Source organism: Pseudonaja textilis, chromosome 1 (genome assembly GCF_049901715.1).
Source record: "Pseudonaja textilis isolate UNSWEBS1 chromosome 1, rPseTex1.2, whole genome shotgun sequence".
Taxonomy (NCBI): Eukaryota; Metazoa; Chordata; class Lepidosauria; order Squamata; family Elapidae; genus Pseudonaja; species Pseudonaja textilis.
This window is the reverse complement of record NC_141990.1, coordinates 108,569,908-108,586,097: the sequence shown is the minus strand read 5'-3', so window position 1 is coordinate 108,586,097 and position 16,190 is coordinate 108,569,908. Positions and strand designations below refer to the sequence as shown.

The 16,190-nt window shown below is 36.3% G+C and overlaps 2 long non-coding RNA genes across 3 annotated transcripts in view; one reads left to right on the top strand and one right to left on the bottom strand.

The window, feature by feature from the left end:
- Positions 1–16,190, top strand: part of LOC148127751 (uncharacterized) — an 87,186-nt gene that overhangs the window by 24,460 nt on the left and 46,536 nt on the right. Inside the window, exon 2 of the long non-coding RNA XR_015741084.1 lies at positions 1,764–1,809. This is a non-coding gene — a long non-coding RNA (uncharacterized LOC148127751). The remainder of the gene's footprint in view (positions 1–1,763; positions 1,810–16,190) is intronic.
- Positions 3,741–11,189, bottom strand: LOC148127752 (uncharacterized). 2 transcript variants are annotated; one of them, XR_015741083.1, is made up of 4 exons: positions 11,154–11,189; positions 4,901–5,057; positions 4,235–4,314; positions 3,741–3,942 (listed from the first exon to the last, which is right to left on the bottom strand). It is a non-coding gene; the product is annotated as an uncharacterized LOC148127752 (long non-coding RNA). The 2 variants fall into 2 exon arrangements; XR_015741082.1 differs by lacking the exon at positions 11,154–11,189 and having other exon boundaries at positions 4,901–5,134.

Genomic DNA, 16,190 nt, shown 5'->3' with positions numbered 1-16,190 from the left:
GGCAGAAACTCACCTCATGAATGTTCAATATACCAAAAAAAAAAAATGATTAAGATAACCCCAGTCAGGTTTAATGTCTATAAAATTCTTTATGAGCATGGATGTAATCTTGATTCTCAATTCCTCCACTCATAAACTGTTCATACAAACAGCAGTTTCTGCAGTCTACTCACTGTCCAGAGTTGAGCAGATGATCTTAACAATCCTTTCTTTGTTCCTGAAAGATTATGATGATTCAGATCCAGCATCCAGTGATGATTCCTCTTACAAAAGATGCATGAGAAGTTGCATAAAAACCAACAAGGGTCAGTTTGCCATGTTGCTTACAGAAAAATAAAAACTACTTCTTAAGAACTTGTCAAGAAAACTGCAGAGAGTTGCCAGGAGTTAACACTGACTTAAGCACAAATAAACAAAAGCTGGGCAGGATGGAGAAGGGAACATGCTTCTTTTATAGCCTGTGAAATGGGCTATCCCAAGGTGACAATTTTATTTTAGAAGTGAATATTTGCTTAAAAAGCATACCATTATTAGAATATTATTGTTATGTCATATTTCAAAATTGTATTAGGCCAATCTGATTGACAAGCAACTGATGAAAAATACATCCCCTCCAATTGTAAAATCTCTATTTTTATATGTGTGCATTTCCTTTTTCATATTTTCTAATTATTTCTTAATGTTAGAACTTGTTTTAAAAAATTATTGTCATCTGCAAGGGGCTTTCATGAAAAAAAAAACCTTTACAACTGAACTATGAAATGGAATAGACTAGAGGTGTGAAAAATTGCTCAAAATCAGAACTGAATTTGGGAATCAATTTGAAAGTCTAGCTTGCTTTGACTCAAGTTTCCAGTTTACAGTGGGAGACTGATTAGATCCAGTTTGATCTTCAGACTGACTTAGAAACTGAATCAAACCATTTCAGATTCTTAAACTGATTTAGAAAACTGACTTTTATATATAAACTAATTTTTAGTTCTATCTGTTTGCTAATTCATTCAGAGGCATGCAATACAGTTTGGCATTTTTAAAAAGATTTGGAAAGTGAACTTGAATGTTGAATCAAAGTGTTAAATCAGCCACAGAGTTCTAACAGAATCCCCCTGAAGTGTATGGGATATGGAGGTAATTTGGTGGTAAGAGATGTAGATGTCAGAAGTTTAATTCCTAGTTAAACTCTGTGTAAGACCATATTTATCAGACTATAAGCTGCTACTTTTTTCCCACACTTTGAACCCTGCGGCTTGTACAACAATGCAGCTTATCTATAGATTTTTCTTTGCCAACTGCCATCAGGGGGTGCAAAAATGTGACAGACACAAGAGGTCAATGCAAAGAAGAAGTCACTACCGGTAGTTTTTGGTGAACTCAACACAAGCAGCACGACACACACAAACACAAAATATTTTTCATACCCTTATTATGGAAAGTACATGAAGAAAAGCATATGATGCAGCTTTTAAGTTGAAAACAATCGACCTGTCTATCCAGGAAGGAAATAGACCTGCTGCATGTAAGCTCGGCGTTAATGAATCAATGGTGAGACGTTGGAGATGGCAGCGTTAAGAAAAAAGCAGCACTCTGAGGTGAGTGGGAGGCTTGGATGACCAGCGGTGAGAAATCATTCACAAAAACTGGCCGCATGCGAAGAGCATTCTTCTCTTTCTGTGTAAATATCTCATTTCACAACGTATATATCTGTGGCTTATAGTCTGGTGCAGCTAATATATGTAAAAATATTTTTTTCTTTTAAAATTTAGTGGGTGCGGCGTATATTCCGATGTGCTCTATAGTCCAGTAAATACGGTAAGCACAATTTTCCTTAGTTCCCAACTGCAGTTTTCTGTATCTCCCTTGAAGAAATTTGACATTTTCCTTTGGCAGGGAAGAACAACCCAAACTTTTTGTTGAAATGATTCTTAACGAGTTTCAATGGCTCTCATCCATCTGGTGTGTGTGCATGTGTGTGTGTGTGTGGATTTTGGGTAGCTATAATTCATATACACTATGCACCACAAAACTTGTCAGGTCATTCTAAAACCTGAAGCCATGCAGCTTGCTTTGCTGCCAGGGCCTACAAGCTGAAATTGATAGTAGCAGCAGCAGGGCAAAGCCATTGCAGTGCTATTTTGTACTTGCATCATTTGCAGTATCCAGCTGGTCATGACAGATAACGCAATTTTGGAGAGTGACATTAAGCACTCTATTTGCCAGACCCTTAAAACAGATGGATAACGTTCCCGTTGTGTTTTTCCTTCGAAGACCTTCCATTCAGCCTTTGGGAATCCATACAGAATCCGAGTAGGCCCCATGGAGTTCTCCTGATTCAGCTTGTGTAATTATTCTTGACATTGGAAGCTTTCATTTCTTTGAGAGAGCAAGAACAAAAATACACATACCATAGAATGGGTACTACAGAGGAAAGAATATTAATTATGAGCAAATGGAGATTTGGATTGGAAATCTGAAATACATCAGCATCCTCTGTCTATTCATCCATGATTATATTACAATTAAAAAACCACATGGCAACACAGTATAGGTCTTATGAGGCCTGGAGAGGCCTTAACTCCACTCCCTATCTCTATATTCTTCCCTCTTTAGTGGACAGCTGAAAAAACTGCTAATGGGAAAATATAAAACATTTCTCCCTTTTCTTTCCCTTTCTTTGTCATTATGACTTGAATGACATCATGATCCATCTTAATGAATTATGGGAAGTACATTTCTTTCAAGAACTCTTTCTCTCTTCTATAATATTGTGGGTTAATTGCGGATAACAGAAGAAATAAAAGCAGAATTAGATGGAAGAAAATATGACTTTTCTGCTTCATCATTATTACTGTGCCCTTCCATTCAACTAAGGAAGAATGGGAGGTGTCAAGATGGAAACGCTAAGGATAGTAAAAGTAGGTAAAGGTGGAAAGTTGATGGCCCAGGATGGAGGATCTCCAACTGATTAGAGGGAAGGCAGAATCTTTGGGGTTGTTGAAAAGGGGCTTTTAAGTTTGTTACAAATAATGCTTGTTATATATGTTGTATTATTAATAGAGAAATGTTCTTTCCATTTATATTTAGATTGCAATTGGGATGCAGCTGGTGTTAAGATGAAAGAATAATTAAGGATTCTTCTATATAGGGATTCTATGCCAGTTTGAAGATAGTTCTAGCCCTCCATTCAGAGGTGGTATTCAGTAGGTTTTGACCAGTTCTGGAGAACCGGTAGCAGAAATTTTGAGTAGTTCAGAGAACTGGCAAATACCACCTCTGACTGGAGATTTTACAGTATCCTTCCCCTGCCACACCCATCAAGCCATTCCCATAGTAAAAAAAAAAAAAAAAATTGAATCCCACCACTGCCTCCATTGCGTAGTACTTGCAGGACTAGAAAACTGAGCTGATTAATTTCTGTATCAGCTGTTGAGCAGCTGAAGTCACTATCAAGCTAGGTTTCCATTTGCTTGTTCTGTTCAACTGTGGCTCCATTTTCCATTGGAGGGAATTCTTGCTTTCATCCTTCCCTGGTTTTCAGCTTCAGGTCCTATAAGAGGAATACTAGCCTGGAGGCTTTGAAACTCCTCCTTCAGTAATTTGATTTATTTATTTTTATGTTTTTATCATCTTGTGCATTGTTCAGGGATAAGGTTACAATATGAGCAGCTTTCAGATAAAAAATAAAATAAACTCTGGCAACATGAGCAGTTAGCACTTCAAGGTAGTGCAGACAAGAAGCATAATAAATACTAACACTATTTTTATTGTAAGATAAACGCTAACAGAATCTTCTTCTTTCTTTTTTCTCTCTGGAAAACTAAAGAGGATGTCTCTTCTGAAATGTTTCCCATCCTCCTTCCTCCTTCTCTGGACTGAGACTGTCTTTTATGTAACAGTTGTCTAGCCTGGCTTTTTCTTCCTGCGTCTGAAGGTCACTTCCACCTGCTATTACAGGAACAAAAAAAATGACAAGTCTTTTCAGCAGAGAAGGACCTGAATGTAAAATGTCAGGCTTAGATCATTTTGTGAATGATACTAGTGATGTTATGGAAATAACCTGCATTTTGTGTCCGACAGTTCAAAATTATATAAAATTATATAAAAATGGGGTCAATGAGAATTTAACTTTATATTATTGAAAGTGTTGGCAGCCAGTAGCAGGTATTGAAGAAAAATCACTGTGATAGAGAAACAGGATTAGCTGAAGAAACAAAATATAATATGTACTAATTCCTACCCTGGGGACAACTGGGGAGATGAATTGCGACGTTGTTTCCAACATCAGCATAGGAAGAAATATCTTTTGTCCAGAAGGAGCTAAATAGAAAGAAAAAGAAAAAAAGAAAACATGCAAGCAATCACAGCAGTGACAATATGCACTTACCAAGATCTAAAGTTTGAAGAATGAAACCCTTCCTCATTCCCTGATTCTTTATGGAAGAGAGTTGGAATGAAATAGAGAGAGGGAGGGAGGGAGGGAGAGGGAGGGGAGAGAGAGAGAAAAGAGAGAGAAACCACCATCATAACAACAGCGGAATGAAGAATCTCAAGAAAGAGAGAAGGATCTTTCTGGGGGGGAAATAAAGACATCTTAAGCGTAACTTCAAAAGCTCTCTACAGCAAACAGTAGCTGTGCAGATACGGTTTCATCTTTGCCTCTGGGATATGATTAAGCCTTTCTAGTAGCTCTAACTGTGGGAGAAGGGATTATGATTGGTGCCGCTGTGTAGCTGCCTGCCATACAAATGCTCAGAAAGGCACAGATCATGTTTCCATGCAAAAGGACACTGATTAGACCCATAAAGATTAACCCGGCTGAATCAAATGGCAAATCACTCGAGTAGGGGAACATACGGGGACACATAAATGAAACAAAAACTGAAGGAAAACAGTTGAAACTTACAATACGTGGAGGCCTTTCATGTACGTGGGGAGAATTTTTCACTGCTTTCTGTGGAGTTGCATTTCATTCTCAGATATAGAGATGTCATTCTGTTGCCTTCAGGAAAGGGATGGGATTGGGGAGCTCCAGCATTTGCATGAAAATCCCATGCTTTCAACTGAAAAGAGAAAATGAGAAAGGGGGAATTCACAATTGACACTACTGTCACGCATGTAATGTTCCACTGTAAAGAGATTTATGTCATCGAAAACAGTAGAACCAAAAGAAAGTAAGTGATTATAGGCCCCTGCATTTTTTTAATGAATGACCAATGAACTGAAGTCAGAGGTGGAGAGTAAGAGCCCTTAACATGAACTAATTGGGAGGTGGTTTGTTAGTAAGTGAATTGCCAACATTTCCAGTGTAAATAAGGACTGCTAAAAGTTATTTATTTTGACACCTATTTCTAGTCCTGGTTTTTTTCAGCAATCTTTGCAAGATTTGCTGTTTTGTTTTGTTTTTTGCTGAGATCCACCAATCACTGCAACATCACAAGAAAGCAATATATTTTTAAGTCTATTACACTTAAAAGATTAGTTCAGGTTACAGTAGGCCTCAGTATTTGGTAGAAAGAATTATAACATTCATAAATGTTCTTTCAGTGAGAAAGAAAAGAAGTCCTTAAATTTAACATGTTTATGTTATGAAATGATATTATGAGAAAATTATTTGATAGCCAGATCCCTAATTTTGAGCACAGCGTGGGATGAAGGAAAGAAGAAAAATAAATCAGTATCTTCAGATGGAGAAAACTTTAAGATAGATAGATAGATAGATAGATAGATAGATAGATAGATAGATAGATAGATAGATAGATACACACACACACACACACACACACACACACATATATATATATATATACACACACACACATACTAAGATCTTATATATATATATATATACTAAGATCAATTAAATTAACACAAAAGCATATGTAGAGTTTCCGTTTTCCAAATTTCTTCATTGTAGACCATGCTATAAAAATAGGGAAATAAAGTGAAAGGAAAAATATCTAAAGGAAAATAAATGGTCTTGGCATTTAAAAACCATGAAGTTTGTAATTTCAAATTATTCTCAGGATGGACTAAGTAAATGTAAAATAGCTGCTATTGGTATTAGGTAAACACTCAAGTGTAGTGAGAAAAGAAATTGTTCCCTAACTCTAAAAACACAAAACTCAACCCACCATATATCCTTTTCTAAGTATGTGATTTGGTCTGAAAATGTCAGTCTTTGTATTACATATAGTCCTGTATACTCACATATTTAACAAACGAAAAAGCCCTAAATGTACATTTCTATAATACAGTGGATAAATATCTCATTGCAGCAGGGGTGGCTTTTGTTGGCTTCATTTGGAGTATGAAAAGCTTAGATAATACATTATAGTATAAACAGAAAATAAGCCTACACATAGACAAAGCTATGAGAAATGTAATTAAACTGCATTTTGCACAGTCAGTATAGCATACACTGAACCAAAAGATATGTAGTTGAGATTATTCATTAATTTAGCCCAGCATTGTTAGGAATGCCAGCAGGTTTTCTGAGCTACTTAGTATGGATATACACTATATGCACTACATTAGCTCTTCACATACTATTTCCAAATGTGATGAAGACATGCATTTTACTATAATGGGAAAATGAGCTAATGGGCAGAGATACTGCCCAGCAAAAGGATCTCAGCCAGGGGCCACCTTATATTAAGTGAACTCAGAAATGTCTACCTGTTCATTAGCTGCAGAATATTGCCCCTAAAAACACTGGAAGATTTTTACACTTAACCCCCTGTAATGCCTTCCTTTCACCCTTTTGGAGAAAAGATTTTATAGCATAATTAAAGAGCAGCAATTCTCCCCTTGTAGGAGGGGGAAATTTAAACTTTGGGTACTGTGCACCGCTCTTTTCCAGAAAACTCAAAAGATGGATACTTTTCCATTCATAACAGAATAGCCAGGCAGAACAGAGGCTGATATAGCTTAGCCTCTTGCTAGCTGACTAGGAAATAGGGATTTCAAACAGTATAGCCCAATTCTGTGTTTGAGCTAACGCAAATGATTGGTGGGCAGTATCTTAAGTGAGCATGATTTACTATATCCATAACTTTCCTTCCTTCCTTCCTTCCTTCCTTCCTTCCTTCCTCCCTCCCTCCCTTCCTGTTCCTTCCCCCCTCCTTTCACTGTGTTTGAACTTGTTAACATCTCACTTCTAGTTGTTTGGATTATTCTTGCAATGATGATGATGTTATCCATTCAATTGTGTCTGATTCTTGGCAATTCTATGGACTAGCTGTGTCCACATTTTCTGGTCTTGTACAGCTTCCTTTGGTTATTTTATGCCCTGACTAGTGTCAGCTTTGATAGCCACAATGATTTTTGGCAATTACCTTATTTCTTTATTTGATTTATCCAAATCAACTTCCAGAAGGTCTAAGCAAATATTAGGCTCATTACAATTTAGGATAGCTTTAATTTTTTTATATAGGTCCTCTTATTTCTTATGCAGTAGATACCTAGCTTAACTTTTAACTTAGACTATAAATTGCAATTTTATTTGGTGTTTTATTTTATAATTCCACACTAGTAATCTTCAGTTTTATTTTATTATGATATTTCCTTGTATTTTTAGAAGAATTGTAATGTTATTCATTGATATTCTGATTATAATGATGGTCTATGACTAAGCTGAAGGCAAGCAAAGAATGAGAAAATTACTACTGGAGTACTCCATTTTTAGTGAGGTGATGGGTAGAAAGGAACATAACTAATTCTGCCATATCCTAAAACCACTGTAATATTTGCCTTTGTGTAAATTTTTTAATGGTAAAGTGAGTCAAGGGATTTCTAATATATTTGGGGGAGGGGAATAAAATTTGCTAAATCATGGGCTAAGTAAAGCAGTTTTAAAATAGATTAACAAGAGTCAGTTGGAGAAATAAATTTGTACTATTTATTTTTGTAAATTTGTGTTTTTGATATTATATTAATAATTTCATCCTGTGTCCTCAAAGGATGTTTTTGTTGTTTTCCTTTTCCTTTTTAATGAGATAGATTGTTTAGTCTACAAAATTGCAGTTGAAATTATAGCTTTACTGAACTGGAATCATTTATAGAAATCTGCCATATGTTCTAGTTTCTTGGATCAGTTTGAACTCCTGTCTGGTTTTGTCAGATTCTGCCTACTAACTGAGATTGCTTTATTTAGAAGATTGAAGACAGAGGTATTTCCTGTCATGGTACACATTGTAGAACTGCTTATATTCACTTTTTCCTTCTCTTCCCTTTCTGTTATTTTTCTGTTTTACTGTGTTTTTCCATGCTTGTCATGATCATGTTTGGTCTTTCTTCTTTAATTCCTGTTTTTATCCATTAAAACTGATGGCTGATGGATTTATCTGCACTGTTTACAGCTATAGATATTCTTGATTAACAATTCTAGGTTAACAATAGGTTATGAGAAGCTATTAAGGAAGGAGAGTTTAGCAAAAATCTGACTGATGAAAAATTAGATATTTGTAAAATTAAGATTTGAAAAGGGAGGGGTTTTAAAAAGACAAGCTAAAATGTGTAATGCACTTTATTAGGGGATCTTTCATACACAAACTATGTCTTGCTTTGAGTGATAAAAGTGAAGAGGCAAAATGGTAAGATTTTTGCATAACAGAAGCAAGGTAGAATAATATTTCCAAAGAGAATACAGGCAGAGAGAAAGATAAAGCTGTTCTCCTGAGACAAATAGGAGCCAATTCCCAATCTTGATGCATTTACCATTAGCTACATCTTCTGTAATCAGCTTTAAGTATCTAAGCACTTTGATGAATAATAAATAGAAATAGAAATGAACAAGCAACTTATATAAGGAAAAGAATATGCAGCTTGTTTCCATTTGCCTTTTTTCATTAAGGTAATGCCTCCCACATCCAGCTTTAGTAAGAGAGAAGAAAGGTGCAGTTTAAACGTTAGTTAAAGCATTACAGGCATAACAATAGTGTATAGGCCAAAAATTCTAATCAGTAGCTGGCATTCATTTTCAGTTCCTTCCTTAATATCAATGGAGATTATTACATTTTCCAGCATGTTTGATAAACGGAATAACCAAAGACTTCACTGAACAGTTTAGAAGCTATCTGAACCTCAAGGCACATCAAAGGATATATATTAATATGCTATGCTAGCTCAGTCTCCCCCTGCTTAGCAATTTGGCATCCAGGGGATGACAGAATGTATAGCGCAATGTAGCTGGAGGGCCTAGTTTGGAAAAGCCTCTTTTTGACCACAGCCTCACTTCAATAATTTTCAATTGTGGGGGAGGCTTTCAAAGATAGTGTGCCAATCTGCCTAATTCAGATTATATCAATTAATGAACAAATGTATGGCAGGGAGGAAAAACAAATGGTAGGGAGGAAAAAAGAAAAAGAGGAAGATTTGAAAAATAAACAAATTAAAATTTAAAAAGGAAAAAAGACAAAATTTTATTGTGTATTGTAGGATACCTAATTCCTTTTTTGAAAGAAAAAAAAAACTGATGTAAAGATAGAAAATTAAGTCAAATTCCTTCAATTAAACTAGGTACAACTGTGCATGCTGTGTGTGTGTGAGAGAGAGAGAGAGAGTGAGTGTACGTATGACAGTACTAGAATATATGTTTATTTTCGTAATTTCATATCAAATCCACCCACTCCCTTAAAAAAAAGAAGACGCTGTCTCCTAGTCATATAACCCATGCTTGATTTATGATTCCTGTATTTCAAAATAGCCAACGTTGTATCCAGTGGTGGGATTCAAATAATTTAACAACTGGTTCTCTGCCCTAATGATTTCTTCCAACAACCAGTTCACCAAACTGCTCAGAAAGTTAACAACCGGTTCTCCTGAAGTGGTGTGAACTGGATGAATCCCACCACTGGTTGTATCTGTGTGGAGTGGTGCTAAATGTTCAATTCTATTTGTGAGGCGAATTTCCTGAACTTGAGAAATATAAGTAGTCACTAAGTAATATTTCTGGAAGAAATGTTTGTTCTTGTACCTAAGTGGCAAAAGTCAGCAATCTTTTTTTTTTACTTTTATTTTTTTAATCCCTTCTGTTCAAATAAATGTGTGACATAATTAAGCAAATAAACAAAATGAACAAGCAAACTCGGTGCTTGTTCCTTTCAGTCACTGTGAGGAAATGTTATAATTTTAGGTATGCAGTCAAAGATGCCAGTCTTTTCAAATGGAAAATGGCAGTTTTATTTTTATGCAGTTTTTGTCTTTCTTTCTCTAATACACTAGCCAAGCTGAACTGAGTAATCTCAAATAATAAAGCTATACGCCTTTAATTCTAAAACCTATCTCATAAAAAATAATTTGGATAATTCATCAACAGTGGGATCTTTACAGGCATGACCTATATGGCTCTTCCCTGCCCCTTTGTACAAAGTGACTGCCTATTCATTTCCAGGAACGGTTTAAAATGTGGGCTTTTACCAACCCTAAACAGCTTGAGATCGGGTCACCTGAATAGCTGCATTTTTCAGTATAATTTTGCCTGAGAAAGGAGATCTTTCACAGGGGCCTTTTTGCTGTCCGGCGCTCCAGGTATTCACTAACTGTCAGTGTGCATAAATGCTGCTCTTGTGACAGGCTGCATCCCTGAGATTCACTTTCACTTTTTCCATTCTGGAAGACAAAACGATTTACTATGGCTTTGCCGTCCTCCCAGCTATTTTGGCCACAGAGAGAATTGTTATTACAAAATACATTTTTGCCTTATTTTATGCCACTCTCATTTCCTTTGGAAGAAAAAAAAAGCATGCATATAAATGTTAGAAATAGGTTAAAATGAACACTGATTAAACCAATGGCATCCTAAATATGCTACATACTTTTTGTCTGATTGTGAATCTTAGACGTTTTCTCTCATCGGCCAATGTTTCTGCCATTTGTCTCAATTTGGCACATGTGAATGTGTTTGTGTAGTATTTGTCTATTTTTTATTTTTTATTTTATTTTTTGGGAGGTGGTAAAAACATAGAAATGGTAGAATGAAATAGTGTGCTGAGTGCTATGCTAATTTCTAATAAAGAAATAGATAAGAACATAAAAATGTGTTTGAAAAATAATCTTGGGGTTCTTAAATACTCTTAAATTTAAGATTTTAAAAATTTCTTAAATATAAGTATTCTGGGATAATCTGTAACTAAAATATTTTCATTAATTTTAGATACCTTTCAAATTTATAAGTTGGGAATTCTAGGAACTGTAGTCCTAGTATATCTGGAGATACTTCTTTTAGTTTCTTGTCAACTTCCATATTAAAAAAGAAACAAGTGCTGAAAAGAGAGAGAAACATCAATTACTTTAGTTTAAACTAGTTAGTGGTACTCAATGGATTGCGATGACCTAGAATGTTTAACAATGAACCTTTTTTAAAGTTACATAATAGAGAACCCCATCTGGAACACTCTGTTAGCCTGAATTTGCAGTGCCGACATTTGGTAACAAAATGCCTGGATTTCAGTGAACTATGTGTGGGTAAATTTTGTTTTCTTTAAAATGTAAGAGCTGAGGTTTTAAGAATTTGAACCATTTTTTTCCATTGGTTTCTTGGGAGGACGACCTTAAGGATGGCAATGGGAACGTGATGGCTTTATAAAGCAAACTGCTCTCATTGTCATCTTCAAGCCTCTCCTCCCACCCCATGAAAAAAAGGAGCTCAATAATGATGCTCTTTCCGCCCCCCCCGCCCCCCCACCCCCCAGTAATATTATGTCACCAGGTGATCTATAATGCCTTGGAAAGCCAGGAAATTTTGCTGACCCTTAAAACACTGCCCACCATGACTTAACAGTAAATGAAGACTCAAAGTGAAAATTAAAGAGCTTTAGTAAAACATTTACGGTACCGATTTTGTTGTGTTTTTATCTTTCAGCAATACTGTTAAGAAAAGAGTAATCAATGCAAAAAATGCACAAAGGTTCCTTTTTCTTTCTTTTCTTAAGCCATCATCTCTTCCAAAAGCCTGTGCAATTTCATGAGCTTTTGATTTTATTTCACTATCAATTCATTCATGCAGGATTAGCAAACGATGTGCAGTCTGGACTTCAGCACAATTAAGAATAGCAAATGTTCTCCTGAGATCTCTATCCTTCTACCTTAAATGTTCTGACTAAGAGGCGGGGGTGGGGGGAAGGGGGAGATGCTGCCTTTTATTTTTGCAATCAGTCTTCAGAATTACTAAAGAGTTAATACCTCTATAGCTCACTCAATATATTGTTTTTGAACTTTTCCATGAACTGATGTGGGGGGATTTTAGCTTTCTTTGGTGATAATAGCTGACAGCTAGCTTTTTTTTTTTTTTTGCTTTATATCACTTTCAAGCATCAAACATTGCTGAGAGTGAGGGATGTGAAGGGAGTCCTTCTAAACGATTTTCTCCTTTAGTTTCAATCTGCAGCTACTGATGGAAAGGAAAGCAGTTTGTGCATTTCCCCCAACTGATAACTAATAGCTGTAGGAGCCATTCAGTCTAATCCTGTCTTGGTTGATTTACAAGAAAATTTCACTGATTCCAGTGAGACCAGCAGCCTTTTTAGCGATGCACGGAAATAGGTTGCACTTCAAGGGAAACAGACTTTAATATTGATATTTTAATGACAAACGTGGATTGTTTTAATGATAAAATAGGAAATATGCTTACCATCAAAATTTCATGTGTTGCATTTATTAGAAAATATTTTTGGCCATGATAGGTTTTTTACATTTTTGTTTCAAGTCTGCTAATAAATTCTGGTGAATTATTTATTTATGTACTACACTGATTTCCTGTTAAAAAATTCAAATAAAGCCTAAGCTTGCTTACCAAAATCAAGAGAGTAGAGAGGCGATTTGTGAGCAATCTAAAAATAAAAACAAAGAATATTTTGTTCTTGTGCTAATGCATATTTGAAGGCATTTGGAATTAATAAAACTCTTCAACTTAATTCATTTTTATTTAGAAGAGTAACAGAATATCTTCTTAGTTAATAGAACACATCTTTAATACACAGCCTCCTTTCAAAGGTAATAAAGGTAGCAACAGACTTCTTAGGTAGAAACTGAGCAATGTAGAAGGGTGATTGGAGAAATAGAGAATGACAGAGAAAATTGCAGCACCAAAGAGGAACAACTTACATTTAATTTAATGTTGGGAACAAATAGCTGTAAACAGCTCACGGAAGAGATGGATAATTCACTGAACTTAATAAGCTCAAAGAAAGGCAAAGCAAACCATTACAAAAACACACTAACTATTTTCAGATAGTTAAAGGCTCCCACTCATGAATGTTAATAATTGTTTTTCATCTATTTGAATTCATTTTAAATCATATATATTCTAAAGTTAAAAGCAAGTTGCCGGTTTAACAGCTGTAGTGGAGAGAGCCAAAGCAGTGCTGTGAACAATCAGCGGGTAGATTGACAGAGGCTGTAATCTTGGAAGCCATTGAATTGTTAGATGTTTTCTTATGAGTTCATCAAGTAATTTCTGTTCTCAAAAGATGGATATTCAGCTGCAGATTTCTATCCTCTCTACTGTCACCTTTCTACCAACCTCTGGACTTTGCTTTTTTCCAGTTTGGAAAATCCTTAAAAATAGCCAGGGATTAGTCAAACAGTGAAAGAACTGAAAATCCAAAAACCCTTAAAATTTCCCTGTTCTCTCTCTCCTAGAAAAGAGAGAACAAAATACAGAAGAGCTCTATGTGTTTCCTTCTACTGTTCCAAATGGGAAATGGCTTTTTACAAGCAATATGTGGACAAAAAACCCCAAGCACACCCACCCTCTATCACAGGGGTCAGGGAACTTTTTTACCTCTTACCCCCCAAAAAATTTATAAACGCAGACGTTACCCCTCCCGGCCTCTCCCCCTCCCGGCCACCTCAGGCTGCTGACACATAATTTGGAGGTCGAGGCGGGAGGAGGTGCCCTCCCCCCGCGGCTGGGAAGAAGGCGGGATAGCTCGCTCCAGGGAATGAAATGTCACCAGGCTTCCCGAGGGCTTCTGGGAATTTTCTCGGGGCCAAGGCGGCAGTTGCAGGTGCCTCTTCGCTTCCTGTGTGCCTGGCAGTGATGAGAGGCTTCGGGGAGGGAACCGGGCTGGCTGGCTAGTTGGCAGGCAGGCAGGGCCTGGGGGCGAGGAAGCGGGAAGGGAGGATGATATTTGGGAGCCACGGTGACACAAACTGCGCGAAGCGTGCGGTCATCGCAGCGGGGAAAGCGTCCCTTTTCCCAAAATGCTCTGCCCTATGCCAGAAGCTCGCCTTCCCTAAAAAACGGGCGGCGCGGCTCTTGCAGAATCTAGCCTGGAGTCATTTCTGACCCAGGAAACAAGGGTGGGGTGGAGGGGATAAATTTGCCTCAAGGGTGTTTTAATAACTGCTGCTATGCCGATAGTTCCGCCATTGGCCAGCGCAACCTCCTCATTACCCCCAGATTTTCACTTTTACCCCATTTGGGGTAATTTACCCCTGTTCCCTGACCACTGCTCTATCAGGTGATGCTATTTGTACATTTTAGCTCAGTAATACTTATTTTGATTCAGTATAATTTATGTCAATGCAGAGATTTCTTCAATCATCTGCTGCATCAGTTTTGAAACTGGTTATTCCAGATTTTTTCAGTATTGCCAATTAAAATACATCCAGACAGTGAGGCCTAAAATTCGGACCCCATTTAATCAATCACATGTAAATGTTTTATCTCCATTAGAAAACATCACTGGGGCTTCTTTGTGATTGAATCACTAGAAATACAAGGATGAAATAACACCAGTGGAGTAGATTTTAAAGCCAAATAATTATAAAGTAATTAAACTCTGGGGCAAACCATAAATAATCCAGATTAGGAGTGTTTCTCCTTTTAGAATACTACAGCTGGCTGCAGAATTCCAAAAAGCCATTAGATGGCAGCAAACAGATAACTCTTGGTTATCTTTTAATTGTAGTCTGAATTTTTTGCATCATGGATTTGCAGCCCTGTTCTTTGGAGTCCTCTTATTAAGTTCCAAAACCTCTAACGCTAAAGATTCATTTTAATAATATGGAGTCCAGAATTTTTACTGCAAAGATATATTGTACAAAATATTTGATAAGCAAATATATTTGAACAGCTTCTTTTGCTATATTGCATGCTTTTCCAAACCAAATAAACATTTTCTGCTTAACATACAGTCATCTATTAAAATATATATTAAATCTGATAGCTTTTGTTCATTCCAAAACAGCCTACTGATTTTTTCTGAGATTTCATAGCAGCGAGACTCATGTAGGATATTGCAGAAATACATAAACACTGTTACATTATAGCTAGCCAACTTGAGCTTTAAGCAAAAAATCTTGATTATCCCATAAATTCAAGATGCATTTCTATAAGTGATGGTTATATTTTCAAACTATATTTGCCATTATGCTTGAACGATCTATTGTGGTTCACGTTTTACTGCTTACCTCTTTTTGTTTGGAAATTTAATATTATGAGTTATAAGGGAAAGCTGGGATTGCTGATCTCTACTATCCCTGCTGTTTTCTTCTTCATTACCAATGCACATACAGCTTTTCAACCCTTGTGAGTCATTTTGAAAGTTGTGAGAGTATGCTGCAAGCAATATCTTCCTTGATCGTACCAATTTGATGTAGGCTCATTCTCCAGGCTGATCTGAAAGGGAAAGTAAATTGGACTTTTTTTTTCTTTTCTTTTTTTTCAGTTGGTGATGTAGCAGCAGAGCTGCTATCCGAAGCCTTGATTTTTTTTTTTTTTAAGTTAGTTTCAAAAATAGTTCTGTAACAGGGAAGGGAGATTTTTGTAGCATGTCCAAAAATATGGTACAAGGAATTAATCTTTCCACTATGCAGCTAGAGAATATTTTTTAAAGTGGCAATACAATCATATATTTTTACAGGCAAAAATGCTTATGCATTAAAAACATTTCTGGAAGTATACTATTGTTTCAAATATTTCAAATACTTTTAAAACACGCAATGTAAGGTGACATACTTCTAGTTGTTTTTTTCAGAAACAAAAAAATGCAGCATATTATGTTTTCTGATTTGAAGGACATCCTTCCAAATTGATTGTGGTACACAATATTTCTCTGTTCGATTAGTGTCTTCAAGAATACTCATTTTGAAATGTGGTGAATGATCCAATCAAATGTGGCCAAAGATTCAGGATAAGAGATGGCTGTTGCTAATACTAATGACAATACTGCCATTATAGTTTGGGAGGA